Source organism: Aedes albopictus, chromosome 3 (genome assembly GCF_035046485.1).
Source record: "Aedes albopictus strain Foshan chromosome 3, AalbF5, whole genome shotgun sequence".
In the NCBI taxonomy this organism is placed as follows: Eukaryota; Metazoa; Arthropoda; class Insecta; order Diptera; family Culicidae; genus Aedes; species Aedes albopictus.
Window position 1 is genome coordinate 175,340,192 of NC_085138.1, and position 24,841 is coordinate 175,365,032.

At 41.1% G+C, this 24,841-nt stretch overlaps 1 protein-coding gene and 1 long non-coding RNA gene across 6 annotated transcripts in view; both read left to right on the forward strand.

The window, feature by feature from the left end:
* The window catches only part of LOC109403728 (protein couch potato), a 555,872-nt gene that overhangs the window by 204,531 nt on the left and 326,500 nt on the right, over positions 1–24,841 (forward strand). The window lies entirely within an intron of this gene.
* Positions 6,675–11,213, forward strand: LOC115255914 (uncharacterized). The gene is made up of 3 exons (XR_003892408.2): positions 6,675–8,635; positions 8,689–8,766; positions 8,867–11,213. It is a non-coding gene; the product is annotated as an uncharacterized LOC115255914 (long non-coding RNA).

Consider the following 24,841-nt stretch of genomic DNA (forward strand, 5'->3'; position numbering starts at 1 on the left):
AGTCATTCGTGGAGTTTCTTATGCAGACCTGTTTTATGCTCTCTAATAAGATTTAAATCTTGTATCGACTTTTCGAACCCTCTGAGCAGAACTCATATTGACACATATTTTCGGTTTCGTGCAAAAGGGATACAACTCAAAATTTGTCATTTTGCTAGTTTTGATGGAAAACTATAGAAACTTATGTAAACTTTCTTCTTGAAAAGACTCGTTTAAAAATTCGTAGGAAAACGCGAGATTTGTTAGTTTTTTTTTATTTTGGGAAATAAAGGCACAGCTCAAAAACAACATTTTCCTGTACTATGATGGGTAGGGTCTGGGACCATTTGGGCAGGAGCACCTATTTTGGACACTTGCTGCTATAACTCAGTCAATTTCAAACCGATTGACTTGAATTTTTGCACATGGCTAGATACTGTGCGTATCTGATCGTGTTTCGAAAATCAGGTCAATCGGTTCAAAATTGACTGAGTTATAGCAGCAAGTGCCCAAAATAGGTGCTCCTGCCCAAATGGTCCCAGACCATAGATTGATGGTTTACAAACGAATTGTCAAAAAAAAAAAGATTCTAAGCACACATTCATCGCAGTTCATCACATGTGGATGACCTTATCGTGGAATCAATTTACAATTGTCATTTATTTTTCCCATCATCCATTCCGCACCCACGCGAGCCTATCACGTTGAAACTGACAAACATGGAGTCATCATAAAACAAAAGCACATTGGATCGATTGCGAAACAGAAGCTGAACAAAAAATTCAACGTGGGATGATGAGGAAAAATCAAAAACAATTAAAGCACTACATACGGTAGCGAATAATATATAGCCTATTGTTGTTCACATCACACATGGCCGCAACGTAACACGCTTGCAATAAACCTTAACCGTAATTTGAGTGTCAAGGTGACTGCATCAAGATGATGCAGCTAGAACAGTGCCCAAAGCTTCAAAACAGTTTTCGAATCTGTTTAATCACAAATCAGTTTTGTTGTGCGGCATTTGTTCTCACTGTTGAACTTTCTGATTTCCTGAACTTCTTCCCCGCATCACCTCGATCCTATAAATCAACAACACTTGAGAAGTCCTGTCTAGCACCATGCTTGACTCGATTCTGCTGTCTTCCTGCTGCCCCCAGACTGCAGGCATCCCAATAATGGCACGCCGCACAAAGACACCCACTCGACTTTGATTTCAAAGTACCCACTTGAGTGATGACGGTTCCGAAAGAAGTAGTGTATTGATCTGCGCTCGTTCGTCCGTCGGAACATTCTACCGACAGTTTCTAGCTGGCTTTCCGTTCACTCCTCGAGGCGCTTTTCCGAAGCAGCAAAAATTTCCGAAGAGAAAGTTGTAGAATGCGCAAAAAAGTTTTCCACTCTGCCTCACCCCTTCTATGCCGGGTGAGTTCTGTAGGCCGAGCGCCGCCACCTACCAACAACCGTATCCTTTCGGTAGCTGGCGAAAGCCGTAACTGGGTAAGATTTATTTTCTGCTAATTTCGACCGAAGAATGCCGCCGAGCCTTTGACCGGGGAACTCCAAATTGGTTAGCACACGTTCGCCGCAGGCAATCGGGAGGGGAGCTGGTGGTGGTACACATGAATAAAGGCTCGATTGTTTTGCCGGAATGGACAGTAGCAAACTGCAGGCTACAGTGGCTACAGAAACAGAAGCGAAATTGCTTCTGGATGGAACCCGAGTGAGGAAAAGTACCAAACGAGATGAAATGAACTTACTTGCACTACCGGTCAAACTAAGGCCTGAGTGTCTGCTGTACATAGGAATGGTCTCCATTCTACTCGGTTCATGGCTGTGTGTCTCCAGTTCCGCACTCTGCGAAGGGTCCGTAGATCGTCCTCCACTTGATCGACCTATCTAGCTCGCACCACGTCTACTTGTACCGGTCGGATGACTCTCTAGAACCATTTTTATCGGGTTGCCATCCGACATCCTGATAACGTGACCCGCCCACCGTAGCCTTCCAAGTTTCGCGGTGTTGATGGTTGGTTCGCTCAGCAGCTGATGTAACTCCTGGTTCATTCGCCTTCTCCAAGTCCCGTCTTCCATCTGCACTCCGCCGTAGATGGTACGCAACATCTTCTGTTCAGATACTCCAAGGGCGCGTTTTTCAGCGCGAGCGGTTCAGCTTCTCGTAGAACTTTCGTGTGACCTTAGCGCGGTACAGCTCTTCCATCGCTTCGCGATCTCGTTCTTCCTGCTGGCGCTTCTTCATCCGGAAGACTGAGTTCTGCCTGTTCTGCGCCTGTTTGTAGCGTGCCTCATTCGCTTTCGTACGGTGTTGCAGCATTCTCGCCCATGCCACATTCTTCTCGTTTTTTAACTGCTCACATTCGCCGTCGTACCAGTCGTTTCTGTGATTTGGAGTCGCGAAGCCTAGTGCTGTAGCCGAGTTACTACCTATGGCGGATCGGATATTCCTCCGGCCATCTTCAAGTGTAGCTGCGCCAAGCTGCTCTTCCGTTAGTAGGGCCACTGCTAACTGCTGCGCGTAGTCTAGAGCCACTTCTACGTTTCGCAGCTGCTCGATGTTGAGTCGCGGCGTTCGACTTCGACGCGTGGTGATAACTGTCGAAAGTTTTGAGCACATGCATACAGCGACTAAGTAGTGATCCGAATCTATATTCGCACTGCCGTATGTGCGTACATTTGTTATATCCGAGAAGAATTTACCGTCGATTAGAACGTGGTCCATTTGGTTTTCTGTTTGGTGGTCGGGTGATCTGCAGGTGGCTTTGTGGATATCTTTGCGGGGGAAGAAGGTGCTTCGGACTACCATACCACGGGAGGCTGCAAAGTTTACGCATCGCTGGCCGTTATCATTCGATACGGCGTGCAGGCTGTTTCGCTCGATTATCGGTCTGTACATTTCCTCCCTTCCTACCTGTGCGTTCATGTCGCCGACAACGATTTTCACGTCACGCGGCGAGCAGCCATCGTATGCTTGCGCGTAGAACGCTTCTTTCTCGTCATCGGGTCTCCCTTCGTGTGGGCAGTGGACGTTGATGATGCTGTAGTTGAAGAAACGGCCCTTAACTCTCAACATGCACAACTTTGCGTTGGTCGGCTGCCACCCGATCACACGTTGTCGCATCTTGCCCACCACTATAAATCCTGTTCCCAATTCATTGGCGGTGCCACAGCTTTGGTAGAAGGTAGCCGCTCGATGCCCGCTTTTCCACACTTTCTGTCCAGTCCAACAAAGTACCTGCAACGCCACGATGTCGAAGTTGCGGGGATGTAGTTCATCGTAGATTATCCTGTCACATCCTGCGAAACCTAGTAACTTGCAATTCCATGTTTCAAGTTTACAATCGTAGTCCTTATTTTGTCGCGTGGGTCTTTGCCGGCTGTATCGAGTCGTATTTTCTCCTATGTTATTCGCAATGGGGATTTTTACGGGTGGCTTATTGGGCCTACGCCAACACTCCTGTCTCGCCGGAGGGCCATCGTGCCAGTTCTGTTTAACGTCCCAACCAACACTGGGACGACCACGCTGATGGGGCTACCATCTTGGATCTAGCTGGGCGTGGTGCAGCGTTTCTTACTCAGCCGCTGGATGCCAGAACAGACGCTGTTTGAGCCGCACCTCCTTGGTGAACAAACGCTCGAAATCGTACCTCCTCAATCTAGCTAAAGTCAGAAGGACAACAGTGCCCAGGATGCACTACCAGCTAAGCACACAACTCTTAGCTGGCGGTCTTTGTCATCGCTTGACCCGTGGAAGCATGAGGTAGGAACTTGTGAGGACCAGAGCTATATTGGATGCTCTCCTTATCGACTCACCGTTTTGCAGCCCATGGGACACCCGATATCTTCCATCCATTCCTCCGGTAATACTTCCTCCTCCAAATCTTGGTAATGACCCAGTGTAGTGCTCTCACTAGTGCTTCTCCACAGTATTTTAGTAACTCGCTTGGTAGTTGATCTGCTCCAGAGGCTTTGTTGTTTTTCAACCAGATGATACACATCACAGTGGTTAATTTTGTTCTTGCTTTGATACCCATTCAAGTTCGGGATTGGTCTGGCTTAGCGCCGCCGCTGCTGGCAGCCGGCCTCAACCATTCAGCGCTTTAAGTGGCGAAAAGTGCGGTCTGGAAATTAACGCTGTGGTGTCTGTCGTTTGCGGTGTGGCCGGCTGGCAGTAGTGCGGTTCCACACTTCCGATTCGCGTGGATGGCCTGCCTGCCTGTCTGCACGCCTGCGGACGTAGGATGGTGGGTGGAAAATTAACTTTTTCGACGAAGTGGTTCGCAATCTTTTGCGCGCGCGATTGTTAGCTGGATGATAGCCAGAAAATTATGCTAAACTAGTTTGCGGAGTGCAATTGAAATGCTTTTCATGTGAACTTATGCAGTATTGCACGAAATCATGCTTTCTTGTTGTTGGTAACTGAACATCTTTCATTGGAAGTCTTAAGAGAAATAATTGTTTCCTTCAACTAGATAGACTAAAGGTAAATGAAAATTGATTATCGCATAGATGACTCTCATCTTTATCTGATCTTATTGCATCCCTATCAAACTGTTTTCACTTAATTTCGCTATTTTATTGTTTGTGCCTGGTATCATGTCCTGGCTTGAACAGTTAGCTTCTCTGCGTAGTGTTCCATGAGTACTCTCCAACTTATTAGTTGATAGCTTTCATTATCATTTGAGATCCTGGAACTTATGTACCGATACCCGAAATAGGGACCAGATACCCTTAACATGGTTTTGCCAGATAACTGTGCCTTTATCGGCTAAGCTTTATGGGCCTCAATTACTATCCCTGCAGAATTCTACATTCAGTGGTAAAAGGGATTTAATCGTTATTGAGGATCAAGGATTATTTGGAGCAAAATACACTTTCTGATTTTTTTAAATTTTTTATCCTATCATTAGTCGGATACACTTTGACTGTGTAACAAAAAACAACAACAACAATCACACTATTAGTACTGTGAAAGTTCTTCATTTTGAGGATTAATCAGAATAACATTGTCATACTAAAGTTAACATATCAAAACACTAAGAATCAACATTGTGTTGAATAATCCCCATATAATATTTGCTATTTCAAGCCATTCTTCCACAGAAAACCGAGCCACAGTTTCCACAACGTATACCTATGTGTGTCACAAGTCTAGAGTGGTACAGTCGTAGATTCCATATTCTAGAGCTGCAACTAAGTTAGCACTTCAACCAACCGCTCCATTCCACCAATCCGACAAGGAAGACAGAGAGATAGTGAATATGTCATACGACGGCACTTTGAAATAATACTTCCGGTTTCCTTGGGTTGTTTTTCCCTACGCCAGCTTTTCCACACTAGGAGGAGAAGAGAAGTTTATGCTCCGATCCGCTCCCGATGGTGCTGCTTCTGTTTCGGTTCAACGGCTGAATGGTTCCTGGTTGCCTGGTGGTTGGTGTAGTTGGTAGAGATTATAAATTCATGTGTTTACACAGCCAACGTCATAAGTTTAGTCAGACTTTATCCAACCAAGGGAATGCGCGCGGTGGCTTCACACGTCCGACGACCCTCGCTCCCGGATGCTGCCTTGCTGGGTAGCTGCAACGATTATGGGGACTTGAACACCAAACTGATAGTGCTGAGCGAAAAGAAATTCCATGTGAAAAACTGCAAATTATTAAAAACTATAAACACTAATGCTTGGCTGGGGTAGGGTATGTGGAGAACGCGCGGCATGAGGTGTTGAAGAAAAATGGCTGAGAAGGCAAAACGGCACGGAAAATTTATGAAGAAAGTTTGTGTTTGTTTTTCTTTTTTCTTTCACCGATTTTCCTGCGACCCTTGGTGGATGTTGGTGGCAGATCCGTACTAAGGGGGTTTTGTAGAGTGCAAAAAGTATTATATTCTTTTTCTCGCCACTCCACATTATTGAAGATTTTCGAAGTCTCCAGTTAGCCGAGTGGTTGAGGCTATGTCCCACAATATACAAATTCATGCAATGGCAGATAAAGAAAGTTATTTATCTTTGAAAGTGCACAAAGATCACTAAGGTGAAGAGAGGCAGGCGAAGTTCCAGTGGGAACGTAGAGCCATAAATATGAAGAAGTAGAACATTTTGATTGTTTTTATTTTTAGACTAGCTGTCCCGGCAAACTTTGTCTTGCCCGGTTGTGTGTGTTTGACAATTGATAAGGTATTGCAACATGGCACTCTAGATTGGTTTCATTTCGATTGTGTTGATTTTCTTACCTGGTCATAAAAAATCAGTACTTTATCAATTTTCCAACTTTTTGAGTTGATTTTCGTAACTTTTTATACATATAAACACAGCCACCATGAATACGAATCGAAACGTGCAAGGGTCATGCTAATCAGTTCGGCCGTTCTTGAGTTTTGTTGCCTCAAAGGAACTTCAAACTCGGTGTTTAATCAGGTAAAACTCTTATCATAAAAAAATAAGAGTTTTTATGATTGAAAGAAATTTTTTTAAAAATTTTATTAAGGCGAAACTGGAAGCCGTTCCTCACTTATTGGTTTTTGATTTTTTTTTTAAATTGAATAACGAAGCAATATTTTCAAAATCGGTTTTCGTACACAGTTAGAGGAAGGATCAAAGTACTCCTGATTTTTTTTCAGGTGGAAAATGTTTTTCAGTTTTAAGAAAACCATTTTTGAGCAAAATTTCAAAAACATATGGTTTTCGAAATATTGGTAAAAGCTTTACAACTGAAAAAAATCCAGGGCATAGCTCTATACTTCCTCTAACTGTGTATGAAAACCAATTTTGAAAATATTGCTTAGTCATTTAATAAAAAAATCAAAAACTAAAAAAATGAGAAAATGCGTCCAGTTTCGCCTTAATTAACCCTAGTAGGATGTTGAGGTCAATATGACCCAGACAGGCACGCTGAACGTACACTACGCCATCGTGGTACAAAAAACCCAACATCTTAGTTAAATATTAAAACCAACATCTAGTAATACTAGCAGACATTATTTTCGGAATATTCCTGGTTGATCAATGAAGCCATTTGTGATAAAAATACTCAGTGGATTTCTTAAATTGTTTTCTGGTAAATTCCTTAGATACGCGTTTAGTATCCAGTAGAAATGTCGGAAAAATATATGAGAGAAGAAACGTTTTTAGGGCCCATATAGCCGAGGCGGTAAACGCACGGGTATTCAGCATGACCATGCTGAGGGTGACGGGTTCGATTCCCGGTCGGTCCAGGATCTTTTCGTAAAGGAAATTTCCTTGACTTCCTTGGGCATAGAGTATCTTCGTGCCTGCCACACGATATACACATGCAAAATGGTCATTGGCTGAGGAAGCTCTCAGTTAATAACTGTGGAAGTGCTCATAGAACACTAAGCTGAGAAGCAGGCTTTGTCCCAATGAGGACGTAACGCCAAGAAGAGAGAGAGAGAAGAAACATTTTTTCCTGAACAGAATAACCGATAAATCGTCCAGAAGAGAAACTTAAAAAAAAGAACAAATGGGTAACAAAACTGAAGTATATTTAGTTTTTTTTTTTACTTATAATAACAGCAGGCAGAATTTGTGGAAACCTCTGATTATTGATAGTGTTATTTTATTTATTATTTATGAATTTGCTGAGTACATTCATTGCAAAATTTGTATTTGGGATCCTTGAACATTTTTGCAAGTATCCTTAAATAAAATTGTGCATTTTTTTTTAAATGGGGAGCTCGACTACTTGTGTATCGATTCTAATTGAGACGCCGTATAGCTATGTTTTGCTTTGTTTTAAAGCAATTAGCATGCCTTATTGTATGAAATAAGATAGAGCCCCCATTTATTCCTCTTACAAGAAATAAAGTCGTTCTGCAGTGAAGATGTAACCCAAATTAGCATAGCTGCTTACTCCGTTCGACTTTCTAGTACAAAAGAGTCTTTGCAATAGTGTTTTCTTTGGATGCCCGAAATTTACTGGGTATGTATTATGAAACTTATGACTGGTTTTTTTTTTATGGCAGAACTAATAAAGAGTTAAGAAACTTGTAACCTTCACATCATCATACCGACCTTAGTTCGCGAGAGCTTGATTGTTGCTCCTAATGTCTACCGTTCAAAATAAAAGTATAGGTCATCTTACCATGTGAAAACCACTACACTACAACACACCACAACAGAACATTTCAACTCTCTGAGTATACCGAATGCCTGATACCAATCTAGTCATTTAACGCAGATATCTATTGACCACACAAGGTATTGGGAGACATCTATCTCCTACGGAGCTTGGGCTTGAGAGCGCAGAGGGTCAAGTACGAAGGAGGCTATCTATCTGCACATGGATAAGGAGGAGGATGACATCGACCGTATCTCCATAATATGGTTTTGTAAACCCTAACCATAATCGATCCTCTCTTAACCTGAAATCTCACGATCTCTTCTCTATCCATTGCTCATTACCGCCACCCATGTATGATATGAATATACGACCACGAAGATCTACCTACGGCTACATATTGGCACTGCTCTGAAGTTGAAATCAGAAGTCGGTTAATTTCCAAGCAGGCAAGTCTAGCTAGCCAAAGTTTCTTTTATTCGCCTGACCGGCCATAAAATCAAAGCAAAGCAAAGTGCTAGTAGTTGGTGGATGCGGTTCATTGTTGTGTGCTTTTAAATGCCTATCGGGTAATGTGCAGTGATTTTGAGTGAGAAAAATATGTAATGTGTTCCTTCTACAGCATAGATCCGCTGAGGAAATCATGTTAAGGAGCATGAGCAGTACGATGGAATAGTGCGTTAGTGATTGCTGGAGATCGGTAAGGGATTGAGAAGTTTAAAGCCATTCCAAAACTGTGCGAACGTAGTGTCTTCATCAGTACTAAAGCCCCGCAACTCTTTCTTGCCCATTCTGTGCAGGCCTTTCGTTTCGACCCAAATTCAATGGCTCCATGAGTCATAATGGTGTGGTTCAGTGCCTTGGTGTACCACCAGGCCTGGAAGTGTTTTCTGCTGCGGAGTTACTGGCATGGAGCCGGTGTGTCCTTCTGTCCGGACGGAGTCCTGCTTTCCTGTCGCCGTGGGATACACTAGGACACTGACACCACACAACACTAGGCTTAAGTCCTAACGTAGTTTGTAAGTCAGCAAAATAGACGTAAGTACAAAAACATTTAATAAACCCATTTACTCATTTCTTGCATGTAAATTTATGCTTTTATATTGGTACGGAATTGACTCGGATAGATTGTTTCATGATGGTTCCCCATTCGAACCTTGGTCTTAGAGGGAAAGGTAAATGAGTCAAGGTCACTACTTCCTCTTCGTACCATCTTTGTCTCCATCTCATGCGACCTTTCTTTAGGGAGGTGACAAACTCTTGAAGAAAAGTGGAGCTCATGGTAATGTTTTTGGTGAATATCAAGCAAGATTTATTTTAATATTCTTACAGTAATTCTAAAATTTACAAATTGAACAAATGATGCTTATCTCCAAACATCCCAGATTTATTGTAAATGTTCTAATCGAAGGGTCTCCAGTAATCCTAGCGGTTAAGGCTATGGATAACCAATCCGGAGATGGGGGGTTCGATTCCCGTTCCGGTCGGGAAAATTTTCTCGACTCCCTGGGCATAGTGTATCATTGTGCTTGCCTCACAATATACTAATTCATGCAATGGCTGGCAAAAAAAAAGCCCTCCAAATAATAACTGTGGAAGTGCTCAAAGAACACTAAGTTGGAGAGAGGCAGGCTAAGTCTCAGTTGGGACGTGGAGCCATAAAGAAGAAGAAGAAGAAGAAGTTCTAATCGACGCAACATAAATCTTAGATATTTTTCGCGTTCAAATATCAGCTTTTCCATAAATATTCCAGCCGATCACAGTTGTTATGCCGAAAGTTTACTGTGTTGCCAGTGCCCTTGTTCGGTGAAAAGTGTCATCGTGCGAGATTTCCCCATTTTTTCGTGAAAACTTCCGTAACAAAAGAAACAGTATGTTTGCTCCCGGAATCCTGCTACTCGGACTAAAAAAAGAAACATTGCCGTTTTATGCATGGAACGGAACGAGACACGTATGAAGAGATCGCCGGGGTGTTTTTAGATCTTGGTGCCCTAACGACTTCTGTATGTGGTGCAGCAGTTAATGCAGTGAGAAATATCGAGCAACAAAAAGAGAACAACATCAACATCTCTCAAAGTTTTTTTTTAATACTTTTTTGATTTTTAAAACAATTTGCCTTTACAAATTTTCAGAAATTCTTTCGAAAGCTGCACATTTGTTTGATCACTTGAGTCAGAAATTTCTTTAGCTATGTTCTGGAGGATTAACATTCTACACATTATTTTCTACTTTATGCATTCCACCAAATTATTTCAAGACCGCCAGCGTTTTAAGGTTATCCAATCAAAATACAAAATATTTCAATTCCTCGTGCAAAAACAATCTTATGTTTGTCTGAATTCTTATTTTTCTTCTGGCACTTGGGTGAAAATAATTTCTTTTCATAATATCTCGGCTTTTCATCTCTTCATGGTGTCATCCAGTTTAAGTGCATGAATAATCGTGTTTGTGTCGAAAAAAAAAATCCAGCTCGAAGTTATCGCACAGATGTATTGATAATATATAGTATCAAGGATTTAATATTATGACCTACATAATGGCTCTTGCGGAGCATCTGTGAAATATTCAAGAAAATTCTTCGAGAAATCCTATCGGGATTTATCTAATGATTCCTCAAGATAATCCTTCAGAATTTCTCCAGGGTTTTCTTCAAATATTCATCTACAAACACCTTTTTAGATTCCATCCGGGGCTCTTCTAGGAATTCATGCGGAGATTTTTCCAACGTTCACTATGTAGATTCCTTCCATTTTTTTTCCAATTATTTTTACTCGAGATTCCTCTTGAAATTCCTGCTGGAATTCCCCTGAGATTCCACTCAGGGATTTCTCCAGAGATTCCTTCCGGTATTCTTTGTGGAATCCCTAACAGAAGTTTTTCAGATATTCTTCCTGCAATTCCTTCAGAGATTCCTCCCGCGATTCTCAAAAGGTATTTCTGCCATCTTATTACGGGAACTTTCCCAGCATTACTTCAATGATTCCTCCTTTGGCTTTCAGATAAATTTCAAAGCGATGCAGTACATTCAGGGGGTTTCAAGGGTTTTTTTTTCAAAGCGTTTCTATGCGTTTCTGGAGTTTCTGGAGATTTCAAAGAGGGTTTGAAAGGTTTTGAACGTTCTAAAATGAATATTTGGAGGGTTTCAGTGGAAGTTTCAGAGGAGTTTCAATGCTTTGCGGAGCATTTCTAGGCGTTTCTGAGAGTTTTAGTAAGCTTCGTAGCTTTCCATGTGAGTTTCAGGGGGAGTTTTAAAGGTGTTTCAAGACTCGTAGGCTTTCAGGTGAGTTTCACATGGGTTTCAGGAGGGGTTTCAGAGGCGCTTCAACGCATTTCGCTCACAGGCTTTCAGGTGAGTTTTATGGGAAGTTTCAGAGGCGTTTAAAAATATTTCAAGGCGTTTCAAGATAGCCTCATTGCTTCTCTAAGAGTTTCATAGGGGTTTTAGGGGGTTCCAGAGGCGTTTCAAAGCTTTTCAAGGCGTTTCAATACGTTTCAGGGCATTTTATGTGATATCAGAGGATGCATGTTTCCGCATCTTTTGTAAGCAAGCAAGCAAGCAAGCAAAGATAACCGTACACATCGTAGTTGCTACTCCGTGATTGACCAGAACAATCGAAGTTGCACAGAGAGCCAATGAATGTGAAAGTTTGGGACTAGCTAACCATTCTCAATGTGCACAATTCGAGAGTTCACCTATTTAAAGTCAATAACGGCGCTGGCCACGTCCTTACGGTCATCAGGAAAGGGAAGGAATGTTAGTTCGACAACCGTTGCTACTAGAAACCGTGGAATCCACAGCATCCCCACAGTTGTCACGGGAAGGAATGGTGGTTAGTAGGGTAGGGTAAGGTGTGGATCTAGGAGCCACCTCTGTTAGGTGATATGATCCACTAGTTATATGGAAATACACGTCGCGGTCTTCATCACGATTATGATTTATTTGATCACGATGACCACTGATCCCGGATTTCGTGCTCGCGTTTCCATCGCCCTACCGTGGAAACCGACTGATCTACGATTATTGTAGCGCAATTCTGAACCCGGATTTTTCACTCGCACTTCCATCGCCCTACCGAGAAAACCGACTGACCAACGAATATTGTAGCGCGATTCTGATCCCGGATTTTTCACTCGCACCCCCATCACTCTTACCTGAAAATTGTCTGCCATTCGAAAATTCTCAAGCTAATCTGATTCCGCATTCCACACTCGCGCTTGCATGGCTCTACCGAGAAAACCGACTGACCAACGAATATTGTAGCGCGATTCTGAACCCGGATTTTTCACTCGCACTTCCATCGCCCTACCGTGGAAACCGACTCTGCATGTTTCCGCATCTTTTGTAGCTTTCAAAGAAGAACGATTAGGTTTAAATAGGACATGAGAGCTTGTTTTTCCTGTGTTGGGTACATGGTACCAATGCAACCTTTTATTTGTTCTACTGTGGTGTTATCCTCTTTGTTTTTTGCCGTACTGGTAAGATTTACAAGGACAGTGACTTGTAATTAGTCCAGTAAATGAACTTAAATTATGTTTATTCAGGTTTATTAACCTTAATGTTCTATTAGCATCCGGCCCTATGAATCGTTTCGAATGACGGCAATCTGGTGTACCAGCCCAGGTATTTCACTTTTTCCCTTTCTAAATTCTTTAATTCCATTCGAAGGGCACAAGGAGCTATTCCGAAGAATGGCTCGGGCCTAGTAAACTGAGTGGATGAACCTATTTTTGCTAACTGGTCAGCGTTTTCTTTTCCTTCTATTCTGCAATGACCAGGAACCCAATACAGATTGACCTTATTGTGACAGGACGATTGCTGCATCAGCTTGGTACATTCCCACACTAGACCTGACGTATACACTTTCGCCTTAATCGCATTTAGCGCTGCAATCTGAACAAATACACATTTCTGAACAAACTGCATTTCTGTAGTGGCTTTCGAGACAGATGTCGCCAAAATTGCAAAAACTTCAGCTCGGAAAGCTGTTGGCCAGGTTTCCAATGGTAATGACAGATTAACTCCAGGGCCAAGTACTCCCGCCCCTACCATGAGAGTTAACTCCAATATTCACTGAAGTGGGACGTATTCAATGGCTAATTTGATCGGTCGTGTGCTAAAAGGCATAAAAACTTAGACTTGTGTTCTATTCGTTATATTCCTGAAACATTCAAAACGACTTGCGAGAATCGGAAACTGCCTTGTTGAATCCGACGACGAATTGGTCTGGTATATTTGCAACCAAGCTATAGACTCTATTATTCCTCTTTGTGCATAAGGGTAATTTTTGACCAATACCATAGACTACGTTAGCGAGCTGTTCCCAGCGTGGCACATGAGAAAGGTCAAGTAATTCGAAGAAAACTGGTTTCTTACACGATCCCGAGCGTGGGTGGATGGAAACTTTAGTGATTAAGAATCAGCACTTTTTATCTGCGACTTCCCCAATCAAATAGTTTCTACAGGAACTCCTATAGTAGTTCCATTAGAAAACATATCAGAATTTCTAGCAAAACTTTTTCATGTATCAAATATGGACGAATTAATGAACTTTGATCAATTTAGATTTGGACTTTAGCAAGGAACTAGAAAAATCGAGAAATAATCAGTGAATGACATTTTTATAATTGAATAGACACCATGCCAAATTTTAAGTTTAACATCTCCGGCATATCTTTTAGTAGATAACTTCTGTTTCATAAGCTTCTCAGATGTTTAGAAGAATGTTGTTTTTCGTGTTGTTGTTGTCATGATTTTCAGAACTCCTAAGGGAACGTCCATAAATTACGTCATGCTTTGAGGGGGGAGGGGGGGTTCAGCAAAGTGTGACGACCTATACAAAAATTTCTGAGGTCCAATACAAAAAGTGTGACATAGGGGGGAGGGGGGGTTGAAAATGGTCGATTTTTGCGTGACGTAATTTATGGACGTTCCCTGATACGAAACTCATTTTCCAAGATTTTTCTTGGGTTATCGCAAACAATTGTCGATCTTATAACCTGCTTGAGTGTTGTTGAATATTCTCCTACATCCGGCACTGCCCGGCGATGGAGCCGCTGTGAAGGCGAACCTCTTCCTCGCTCTTTACAGGAAGGACTACCGTGGTCGTGGTGACATCGAAGATTGGCAGAAATGGAGAAAGGCTTACCTGAGTTGTGCATTGCTGCCAACAAGCTACGGTCCTTCCTCCCCCATCTCATCGTGTTCCGTCCGACCAAGTTCCCGGAGTGGTACTGCTGCAGTATGTCCCTTCGCGGGGAGACAACATTGAAAGCTTGATGGCGGCGCCGCTGCCGCGGTGTACCGCAAGTCCTGCAGCTGTCTTCTGCCAAACGACAGTAACTGATGGTTTAATAATGACAAAATAAATGGGATGCTCATTTTCATGCAAATTTCTGGTGGAAAATCTGCATTTGTGTTTCACCGATGTTTGGCTTCGCTGTCAGTTTACTCTCCTGGGGCTTTCGTTTCTCTTGTGCGTTTCCCCCAGTCGTCCGGATGGCGGCTGTGTTGGTGGAGGTCACTTTGCGATGATAAATTGCGCTCCATTGAAGGGAAGCCACCTTGGGTTCTTTTCCTTCTCTTTGGTTTTTCGACTAAATGATGAAGTTTTGCAGGGAAATTAAAAACGATAAAATGAAGTAAAAAGTTGGAACTGTGGCTTTGAACTTGACTCGGTAAATGGATGTTTTCGGAAGTCACTGGGCAGCACTTTAATGGCCAATTAATTATGTAAAGTCAAATGCAAATGGTTCACTCACAGTAATGCAGTGTTTTCCTACGAATTGAACTTATCAAGAATCAACATTTCACCTGTGCGATCTGATTCGGTAGTGGTGGCACTGGTAGCACAAATTGAAGTTGGCTTCCGCGAGTCGCATTTCGGCATTAAAATGATAATGGCGGAATCAAAATTTCAATGTCATAACATCATTCCGGATAAATTAATTGGTAATACGAACCGTTTTTGTTGCCTCTAAACATATGTAACACGAACGAAATAAAACGACATGATGAATGAGGCACCCTGGCAACAACGTGTTATTATTCAATCTGTGTAGAATAAATTGGGAGCCTACGCACATCACATGCCAGCTAGTCGGTAGAGTGGGAACAATGATGAGTTCGCTCAGGTGTCTTCCCGCCCCCAGGTGCTCGATGTCAACTGAAGATTGTATGGACAAAGGGTGTGGGGTGGCACGTCACCCTGAACTGTACTGATAACATTGTGAATAAGGCAAGCCATGCAGTGACGTTAGGGCATTATTTAGTAGGCATAACAATGAATGATGGAGATTTTAAATTGTCATTCCTTTCAAGAATTTCATTGTAATTGTACGCAGCTGATTGTCATTATTGTATGTATTGCCATCAGTCAGATTTGTTACGGACCTCTACAAACACAATGAACCAACCCCTCCCCCCCTCCCCCAGGAAATCAGCCTGTTGTAGGTTACTCTATAACCTTATGGATAGCTTCAATTCTAATTAGGTAGGTATCTGAACTAGAAAGAACTTTCTCTGAATGTAAGCCTGTGTTCATGTATTGCTGCGCTTATACTTGATAAGACAATGTTGAACTCACTACTGTACAAGTGCACAATCCTATCTGCCATCAGAAACAATGTTTAATGTCAGATTTCGTATCTATGGCGTTGAGCTTGTTTATAGAATTTCAATTTACACTTCAAAATGTCAAGCTGTGGAGCGGTGATGGTTAGAACACTTGACTATCACGCCGAGGACCTGGGATCGAATCCCACTCCCGACAAACTCGCAAAATGTGAGTTCTTCCTTCGGAAGGGAAGTAAAGCGTGGGTCCCGAGATAAACTAGCCTAGGGCTAAAAATCTCAGATAAAAAAAAGAATGTCAAGCTGCTGAAAAAAAAACTTGTTGGAACTTGAAAGATCTAACTAAGTTACGTGGAGCATCAAGCAGCTTTCTTTAACCCTAGTTGGATGTTGGGGCCAATAAAGAGACTTTCAGCCCTTGGCTGATTCGTCTCTGTCAGTCATAAGCAGCTTCAAACTATAACAATAAATGTTTTTTGAACTTCGATCAATACAGTGTAAGCCTATAATTAGAATGAAAACAGCTTAAGCTACTCGGAACTTGGGTGGAACTTTCAAATCCCTTGAAGTTCATTTCGGTAGACAAGGTATGAAATGCCCATAAAATGACTAAGCCAAGATGCAGGCTCTGTCCCACATGTTAGTTTTATTACATCTTTTGATATGTATATATACTTATGAAAATAGTAGTATTCCCAGAAACCTGAATTATGCTAATCACATTAAAAATAGAGAGCGATTTCTGACAAAAACTGTCTTCTGTTGACAGAACCAGGAAAAGAACACGAAAAATGATCTCCTTTTGCCTGACTTCTCTCCTTGGTATAGGCCGTAGCACCACGACCTTCCGTATCCACCTGCTGCTTCCGTGCGACTTGGTATGGTTCCGGTATTTCTCCAATTCCGTCAATCCCTTTAGCTCCCATCATCAAAAAAGGAACAAACAAAACAAATTTCACAAGACCACCTCGAATGCCGTTCTCTTCGGACACAAAGAAAAATGAATGTTTAGAAAAGAAAATTGAATAAACTTTCGAGCAAGAAATTTGTTTGATGATTTTCTTCTGTTTCTTTGGCTCGTGCTTGCAATCCGTTTCGGCTCCGATCCAATAGACCCCGGCAGGCTGCCTCCACCGCCGTCTTCCATCATCATCTATCCCGACCTCGACTTTTGGCTGGTTTAGTCTTTGCCGAAAATTCCGCAGTTCAACATGATTATGGTTATATAAATGTACATTGTTATAAGCTTTCACTGCAGATTCCAACCCGCGCTCCGCAGCAGCAGCAACGACGGAGAAAGCCAGAGGCCAAGCCTTTCTTGACGTGCACCGGCGCGGCATTCTAGTCTGTTTGTTCTTTTTATTTGTGGCATTTTTTATGATGCTTCATCACTACTGAGGAGGGAATGTGCTGCTTTCTCGTCCTATCGTATGCTATGGATTTTTCACCCGCACTACTACTCGGTAGCAAGGCACCAGCAATGTTCCGATAAATGGAGCCTTCAACAATGGAAACGGGCCCCTGTGTGGAGCTGAATTTCGACATTTATGTTTTTGGCATATCAGGACAGCACGGCGCGCATTTGCCGAGACTGTGAGCTAAGCTGCAACTGAGTTTCCAATCACTGACTGCTATGAGGGGTGTGGTGAGGTGGTGCTTTTCCTGCATGAACCTTCGAACATAGCGAAGTCTAATGATAGCTGCATCTTGCTCTGTATAAAATGCTTGTCCATGATATTGATGGTATGAATGCAATTTTCGGGATATAGACATAAATCATTTGACGTTGAATAGGTCGATGAATGAAGAAGATAAAGCATCTTATGAAGTATTTAAAGCTATGAAATCAGTGAGATATGAGCTAATTCTTGACAAGGTCCTGTTCTTTGCTAATCACTTCCAGATCCATAGACGCTAAATGTTATAAAATCTTCTCAATGAAAAGACTCTCATGTATTTAGGGCCCATCTATAAACTAAGTGGACTCCAACGGGGGAATCTGAACGAAAGCAGATTGCCCTTGACTTTCTGAAGAACTTTACCGAAAACTTCTATCTGCATTAGCTCACGAGATATAGAAGTTTAAAACGTTAGTGTCACCTAGCGGTGAAATCATCAACTAATGGCTTGAACATTTATTTGTTCTTGACTTCCTGAACACGACACTTTTCTATCTGCATTTGATTCCAAGATGGAGCACTTCAGAACTTTACTTCAGGGCTAGTGCTACCTAGCGGTGAAATCAACCACTGCTTGGTGTATCACTGAATTAATCTTGATCTTCTTAACGACTTTGCTGAAAACACAATTAAGTACCGTGATTTCGGGTGAAATTGATCTCTTTTTGCAGTTTTTGTTGAATAATTTTTGAATGCTTATCGATATGGTCAAATTCAATGCTTTAAAACAAGTACGACCATGGTTTTCATCAGTCAAAGAAGTTAAAAGTTCTACTGCAAATCATTTTATTACAAAAAATATCATTTGAAATAAAAAATCAAAAATTTTACTTTCGGGGTGAAATTGATCAGTCAGTGAAATGTTGTTGTAAGTGCTGAACATATTTTTTCTACCTAAACTAATTACTCCGGAATGCGAAAAGCTATGCAAAACTTTTACAAGTTTACTAAATTTTTAATTATTTAAGTTTAAAATTTAATAAATCTTAGAAAAACGCCTGAAGGTATGTAATTTTTATACTAAAATGTTACAACTTCCAGAAAAGCACAATTTTATGCATAAATTTCAATATTTATAGAACTTTTGATAACGAAATCGGGTTTAGCGCAAACTTGGCAGCTAGAAACTAGAATTCGAATATTCATTACATGTGCGATACAGCTACGGTAACAAAAGTTTGAAAGTGTCTTTGAAGTTCGCCTAACACGCAATTTCAGAAAATATTGAATTTTATATAGAAATATGTGTCTAATTGGCTGTAAAACATGTAAACTAATCATTTAATAATTCTTGAGCCAGACGATGGGCATTTTTTACAAATTGTTTTAAGTTTAAAGCGTTATTTTTAACAAATAAAAATGGCCCTCTCGTTGATCAATTTCACCCGAAATCACGGTATTTAAATTTTCAAAAATGTATTGATTTTTTGATTTTCAAGAGAGTACTTTAATTTGACGAACTAAAACATGTTCTTATAATTCTGCACACTTCCTAAAAAATACGTTGAATAAGCGGCGATGAACCTATTTATTTATTACTTTTCGCAAATCCATTCTTTACCATACTGCTGATAACATAGACAATTTATTTTTTGGAGAAAAAAAAATCACTGCGATCTAGCACAATTCCTAAAAATAAAAAAAAAATCAATATTTTAGTTTTCGACACTTCTTCAAATGATGTCTACGCCAATTGGAAAATACACAAGTTCCTGAAAATATTAAGGAAGTAGTCGGCAACTCTTTTAGAAATCGGCAATTCCACCCACATTTAGGATCGTTGAATTTCCAAAAACATTTTTCCCTTTCTCGTACGTCAAAGTGTACTGAAAGGCTGTATGTTCACTCAAAAAACGAATTTTCGATAGAAGGCTCGGAGGGTCAAGCCACATATACCAATCAACTCAGTTCGATAAATTGAGATGATGTCTGTATGTGTGTATTTATGTGTGTATGTATGTATGTCTGCGCGCAAATAGCTCACTTTTGAGGCACTTACCATTAGCATTTTACGGATTATAGCTTAAATCGAACCGGAATTTTATCGCATTGTTTGCTATTAAAAATGGTTCAGATTGGTCAAGGCGTTCCGAAGTTATGGGCATTTCAGCGATGCGGACCAGCAGCGGTAGAACTGGCCGTATATAAAACTGAACCAAGCCCCATCATGCGACACATCAAACTGCGCCGATTTTTGTAACCTTTAGCATGACTGACGAATTTTGTGCGGAAATCAAAACTGGAGACCAGAAATTCCACAACGTCGGCCCAAAATTCAGAATGGTGTCCTAATATTCGAGATGCCAACTGTTTAATAGAGTTTTAGGCTCTAAAACCATGCAATATGAGTATATTTGGTATGAACAAGATGTCCGGAGTCTAAAAATGGCGACCAGAGTAACCAAGATGGTGGTTCAAAATTCAAGATGGTGGCTTAAAATTCAAAATTGCAGCTATTTAATGGAGTATTAGACTCAAAAACCATGTAATACGGATATATTTGGTGTTAGGAAGATGTCCGGAGTCCAGAAACGGCGACCCGAATATCCAATAACATCGATCTCAAATCCAAGATGGTGGTCTAATTTCAAAGATGGCAGCTCTAAATTCTAGATGAAAGCTGTTTGATGGAGTTTTAGGTTCTATAACAGAGCAATATGGATATATTTGGTATGAACAAGATGTCTAGAGATGTCTAAAAATGGTGATCAGAATAACCAAGATGGCGGTCCAAAGCCGAAGATGACGATTCAACATTCAAGATGGTGGCTGTTTAGTGGAGTGTTAGGCTGCCATGCAATATGGATATATTTGGTATTAGAAAGACGTTCGAAGTAAAAACAAGGCAACCAGAATATCCAATATGGCGGTCTAGAATATAAGATGGGGGCTCCAAATTCAAGATGGTGGCTGTTTAATGGAGTTTCAGGCCCTAAAACCATGCAATATGGGTATATTTGGTTTGGGGAAGTTGTCTGGAGTCCAAACATTGCGACCAGCATATCTGAGATGGCTGTCTAAAATCCAAGATGGCGGCTCCAATTTCAAGATGGCGGTTTTTTAATGGAATATGGTATATGGTATGGAGAGGATATCCGGAGTCCAAAAATGGCGATAAGAATATCCAAGATAGAGATCTAAAATCTAAGATTGCGTCCCAAAATTCAAGATGGCGGCTGTTTAATGATGTTCAAGGAAAACAAATCATTCAATATAGTTATATTTGGTATGGGGAGGATTTCTGCAGTTCAAAAAAATAACTAGAATGACCAATAAGGTAATCTTATATCCAAGTTGGTGGCTGTTTGATGGAGTTTTAGTCTCTAAAATCATGTAATTCTATATATATATAAATGCAATGGCATACGTGGGACTGCGCATAACTTGCGAACGGAAGGTCCGATTTTGATCGTCTGAGTTTTGTTCTGTTAGTTTTCACCCAAGGAAGGTTTATGAGGCAAAAAACATGGAAAAATTGAGAGTTTTTGAAAATCGATCTTCCATACATTTTGTAACCGGGGACTTGGTCTTTAATAGAAACTTGAAATGTCAAAAAAACGCAGTAGGCAGGACAAAGTTTGCCGGGTACAGCTAGAATGACCAATAAGGTAATCTTATATCCAAAATGGTGGCTGTTTGATGGAGTTTTAGTCTCTAAAATCATGTAATATGGGTATATTTTGGATGGGGAAGAAGTTTGGAGTTCAAAAATGGAAAAATGGCGAGCAGAATTTCAAAAATGGTGATATTAAAACCAAAATGGCGGCTCAAAATTCAAGATAGCGGCATTTTTTGAAACGTTTAAGGCTTAAACATCAAAAGCCAAACAATATAATTTATGGTACCATGAAATGGATTTTTGTTAAACGTTTGAAAGCGCAATATTCATCAACATGTTAGATGAATTTTCTTAAAATGGGTTTTCGAAGGCACGAGAAAGGCGCCATTACCGCTATGTGGATTAATTAGGGGTTTTATTCTTCATTTACTTATTCTAACTTTTTTGTCCATTTTTTAAGCGGAGGACATTGTGATTTCTGTGCTGTATTTGTACAGAGTCTATCATTTATGTTGTTGTTGTAGTTCCTTATCAGTTCATCTGGAGAGTAGGGTCAGAGGAGGATCAGTGTCAATCAAGGCAATGATTGTGTCGGCTTGACGAAAAGTTTTCGGTGGCGCGACTGAGAATTGAACCCATCCGCATACAAAGTGAGCGTGTGATCCTCGCGCCTACGAGATCGTGCCGTCTTCGGCTGATTTATCTGGGTAGTTAATTAAAGAACACTAGTTGACAGTTTCCTGAAATAAGGGCACAACTTAAAGTTTGTCGTTTTTGAGATTTTGAAGTAAACTTAAATCTTAAAAAGACCCGTGTCAAAAATCGTTCAGAAAAACGAGAGATTTTCGCATTTTTACCAAGGCAACTGAAAATCAGTAAACTTTTTCAATCATCCTACACTTATAAAACAGATAGTGACACAACAATCATAATTCTTCAAGTTTACTTCTGTTAAATGATGAGTGAAATAAGTGAACCTTATAGGAGGTGCTACTGCTTAATTGTAGGTCCACAAGGCCCACATACTGCCACTAAAATTCTCTCCAAAGCAAATCCTTCCTCCCATCCCAAGAACATCTCGGCTTTTCAGTGGCATAGTTTGTATAACGTACTTATTCTACCGCATCTCATGATTACAACTTTTGCCGGGGTTCCACACCGTTCCCGCCAGGAGGAGTGTTGGCCAACCAAGCATCCAACACGCCAGGGCCAGGGTCGTTCCTCTGCCAAATATACACACTCTGCTGCTGAACCAACACTCCCCGTCGATTGAGCATAACCTAGGAACGACCAACGACCGACGACGGCATTTACTGTTCGGTTCCAGTTGGCTAATCAAGCGAAAACATGAACAACCATGCTGCCTGGGCTGACTGCCTCTTGCTTACCACCATCACGGCGGGCTCGGTATGGCTTGGGCTAACCCCGCATCGAGTTTTGCTGATGATGCACCCTGTGTTGTTCGTTGCAACGGGCGAAGGGTTGGCTTGGTATGCTGCATGGTGATCCGAGTTGTACGTGCTTTTTGCCCTGTTTTCCCCGTTGCAGGCAACTTCCTGTTCCAATATGCAGTCTTTTCTATCCGAAGTTGTTTGTTTCTGTTTGAAAATTTGACAATTGTAAGCGGAACTGTGAGCGCACTCTACCGGGAACGTACCTACAGTAATGTCCAAAAGATTATTGGAATGTTTCGTCATCTTTTGAACCTTTATCACCACTAAAAGAATTAAAAAGTGACTGAACAATTGTGTGGATTACATGTTCCGATAGTTCACTTACATTCTGATTAATCGTTTTTCGTTTGGGTTGAATCGAACTGTTGGTGTCTAAACTATTGAAAATTGACTGTAGGGTCAAGTGGGGTAAAATGCCATTTTTTCAAACTTTAATCGTTTTCAATGATAATTAGCCTCATTTGTTAGGCTTTCAAAGTGGTAACAGCAACTAGACAATATTTGCTCGATACTTCAACAAAAATATTCACTAAAATATTGCATTTTCATCGATTTTTAGCGACTTTAAAAACTGATTCGTAAAACGGAAGTGGTGCAAAAAGACCATCTGCCATGGGGTAAGATGCCACTTCATGAAAACATTCAAAAATTACGTCCATCAGTTTTCGGGCATTTCCGACTCCTTTTCCCCTCTCTGTCCTGCTTTTTTCGTATACTCAATAAATGGAGTGTTACCCCCCTCCCCGCAAAACGATGATCGTAATATTTGGATGACCCCTAACATGGAAAGCGTAGACATGAACAACCATGCGTCTCCATGTGTGCCTCAATCTCGTTGGAAACACTTGGCTGGTAATAAAATCACCAGAAAACCTTAATTGCAAGCACGAAAAACCGGAAGTTGCCAATTTTCATTGGGAAATCAAAAGATTTTTCGTGGGTTTCATGGCCTAGCTTCTAGAAGAATGTTCGATGCAAACATATCTTGACACCATTCACCAATAGTAATGATCAAGTCCCATTCAAGAAAGATTTTATGAGTTGGGCCATTTTACCCCATCTTGGCATTTTGGGCTTTGTTCCCCTAAATAGGCATAAACAATGTTTAGTCACACATATAATTCTAAAAGTGGCTTGGAGTAGACCTACATGTAAGATATTAAGTGAAACGTAGCGAGTTTTCTTAATTTCACTTAATGAAGCAACTAAATTCTTTGCATTACACATCTGGTGGAGGAAACGGTTGGTTTGAAGAAGGTGGATCATTAGTTGTTTGATGGGTTTGAAATGTTTCGCAAAAGGTTTGTAAGATGGCTGCGTATGTTGAGTTTAACCCACTAATGTCTGTGCGATGATTTACTGTGTGTGGTGTGTTAGTGATATGGCACATTTCTAGAAATGCGAGTGTGTACGTGTGATTGCTTCTGTCTAACACTGTGACCTGGCCTAGATAATTTGTTTGGCATATGGATGTTTGACATACGAAAGTTTGGCGATAAGACATTAAAGTCAAATTTTGGCTAAATGGGCATTAGGCCGAAAGAAGTTTGGTATAGTATCAAAGGGTTGAGTGTCACATCACTGAATGTCAGTGTTCTGAAGATCATTATTCAATAAGTCAAAGCCTATGGTAGCATGGGTTCGATATCTGCTTCAGTCGACGTTTTTGTTAAACGGAAAATTCTGCATTGGGTCACTTACTTGGTGTTTTGTATGCTGCTCATTGCTTGTAAGTTTTGTTCAGTCTGTACAGCCGCTTGCTGAAGACGGTTTGCCGTTTGGCCGTATATACTTATCATCAAAATGCTAAATATCTATATGTAAAACATCGGTTTGGCGAACGAAAAGCATCCAAAAAACTATGTTTGTCGCAAGATTTGGGCACGCTACTGTACCATAGCTACAGTTCCCGAACCATGTATGGCTCGGTCCCGTGAAAAGGTTTAATTAAAAGTTATTATTGCTAGGTGAAGTTAAACATCGATTGCCCCGAATGCAATCAATAAATTCAACTCGCCAAAAGTTTCGCGTCGCGACCCGATACCAGTTGGCATGGTAGTTTTGTCAACACGATATGGTGGCAAGAAACAAACTACCGACACGCTGCGATGGCAGCAAACTTGATACCAAGGAGATTTTAGTTCCCGCGTTTTTCTTGCATAAAAAAAATGGGAAGAAATAACAAACGGAACAACTGGCGCACAAGAACTTTTCGATCGCTTTCGAAGGCTGCAGTGTGCTAGCGCTAGGGTGCACAAACATGGGTTCTTCGTTGACGGTATGAAAATTGAAGATATTTTTAAAATTTAAAACAATGCCAAATTTTTCCTCAAGAACATTTTTCCTCAGAATTTTTGCTACGGTCGAGAACCCTGAACAGGCCACCATCGACAACTTTGTCGCCGTAACCCGGGACAATAAATCGAGGTAAAGTTTTGCGCGAACATCATGGAGAATACTTATTGGAAATCAGATTCAAAACTTGTATCGTTAGGAGGAAGAGTTGGGTCCGC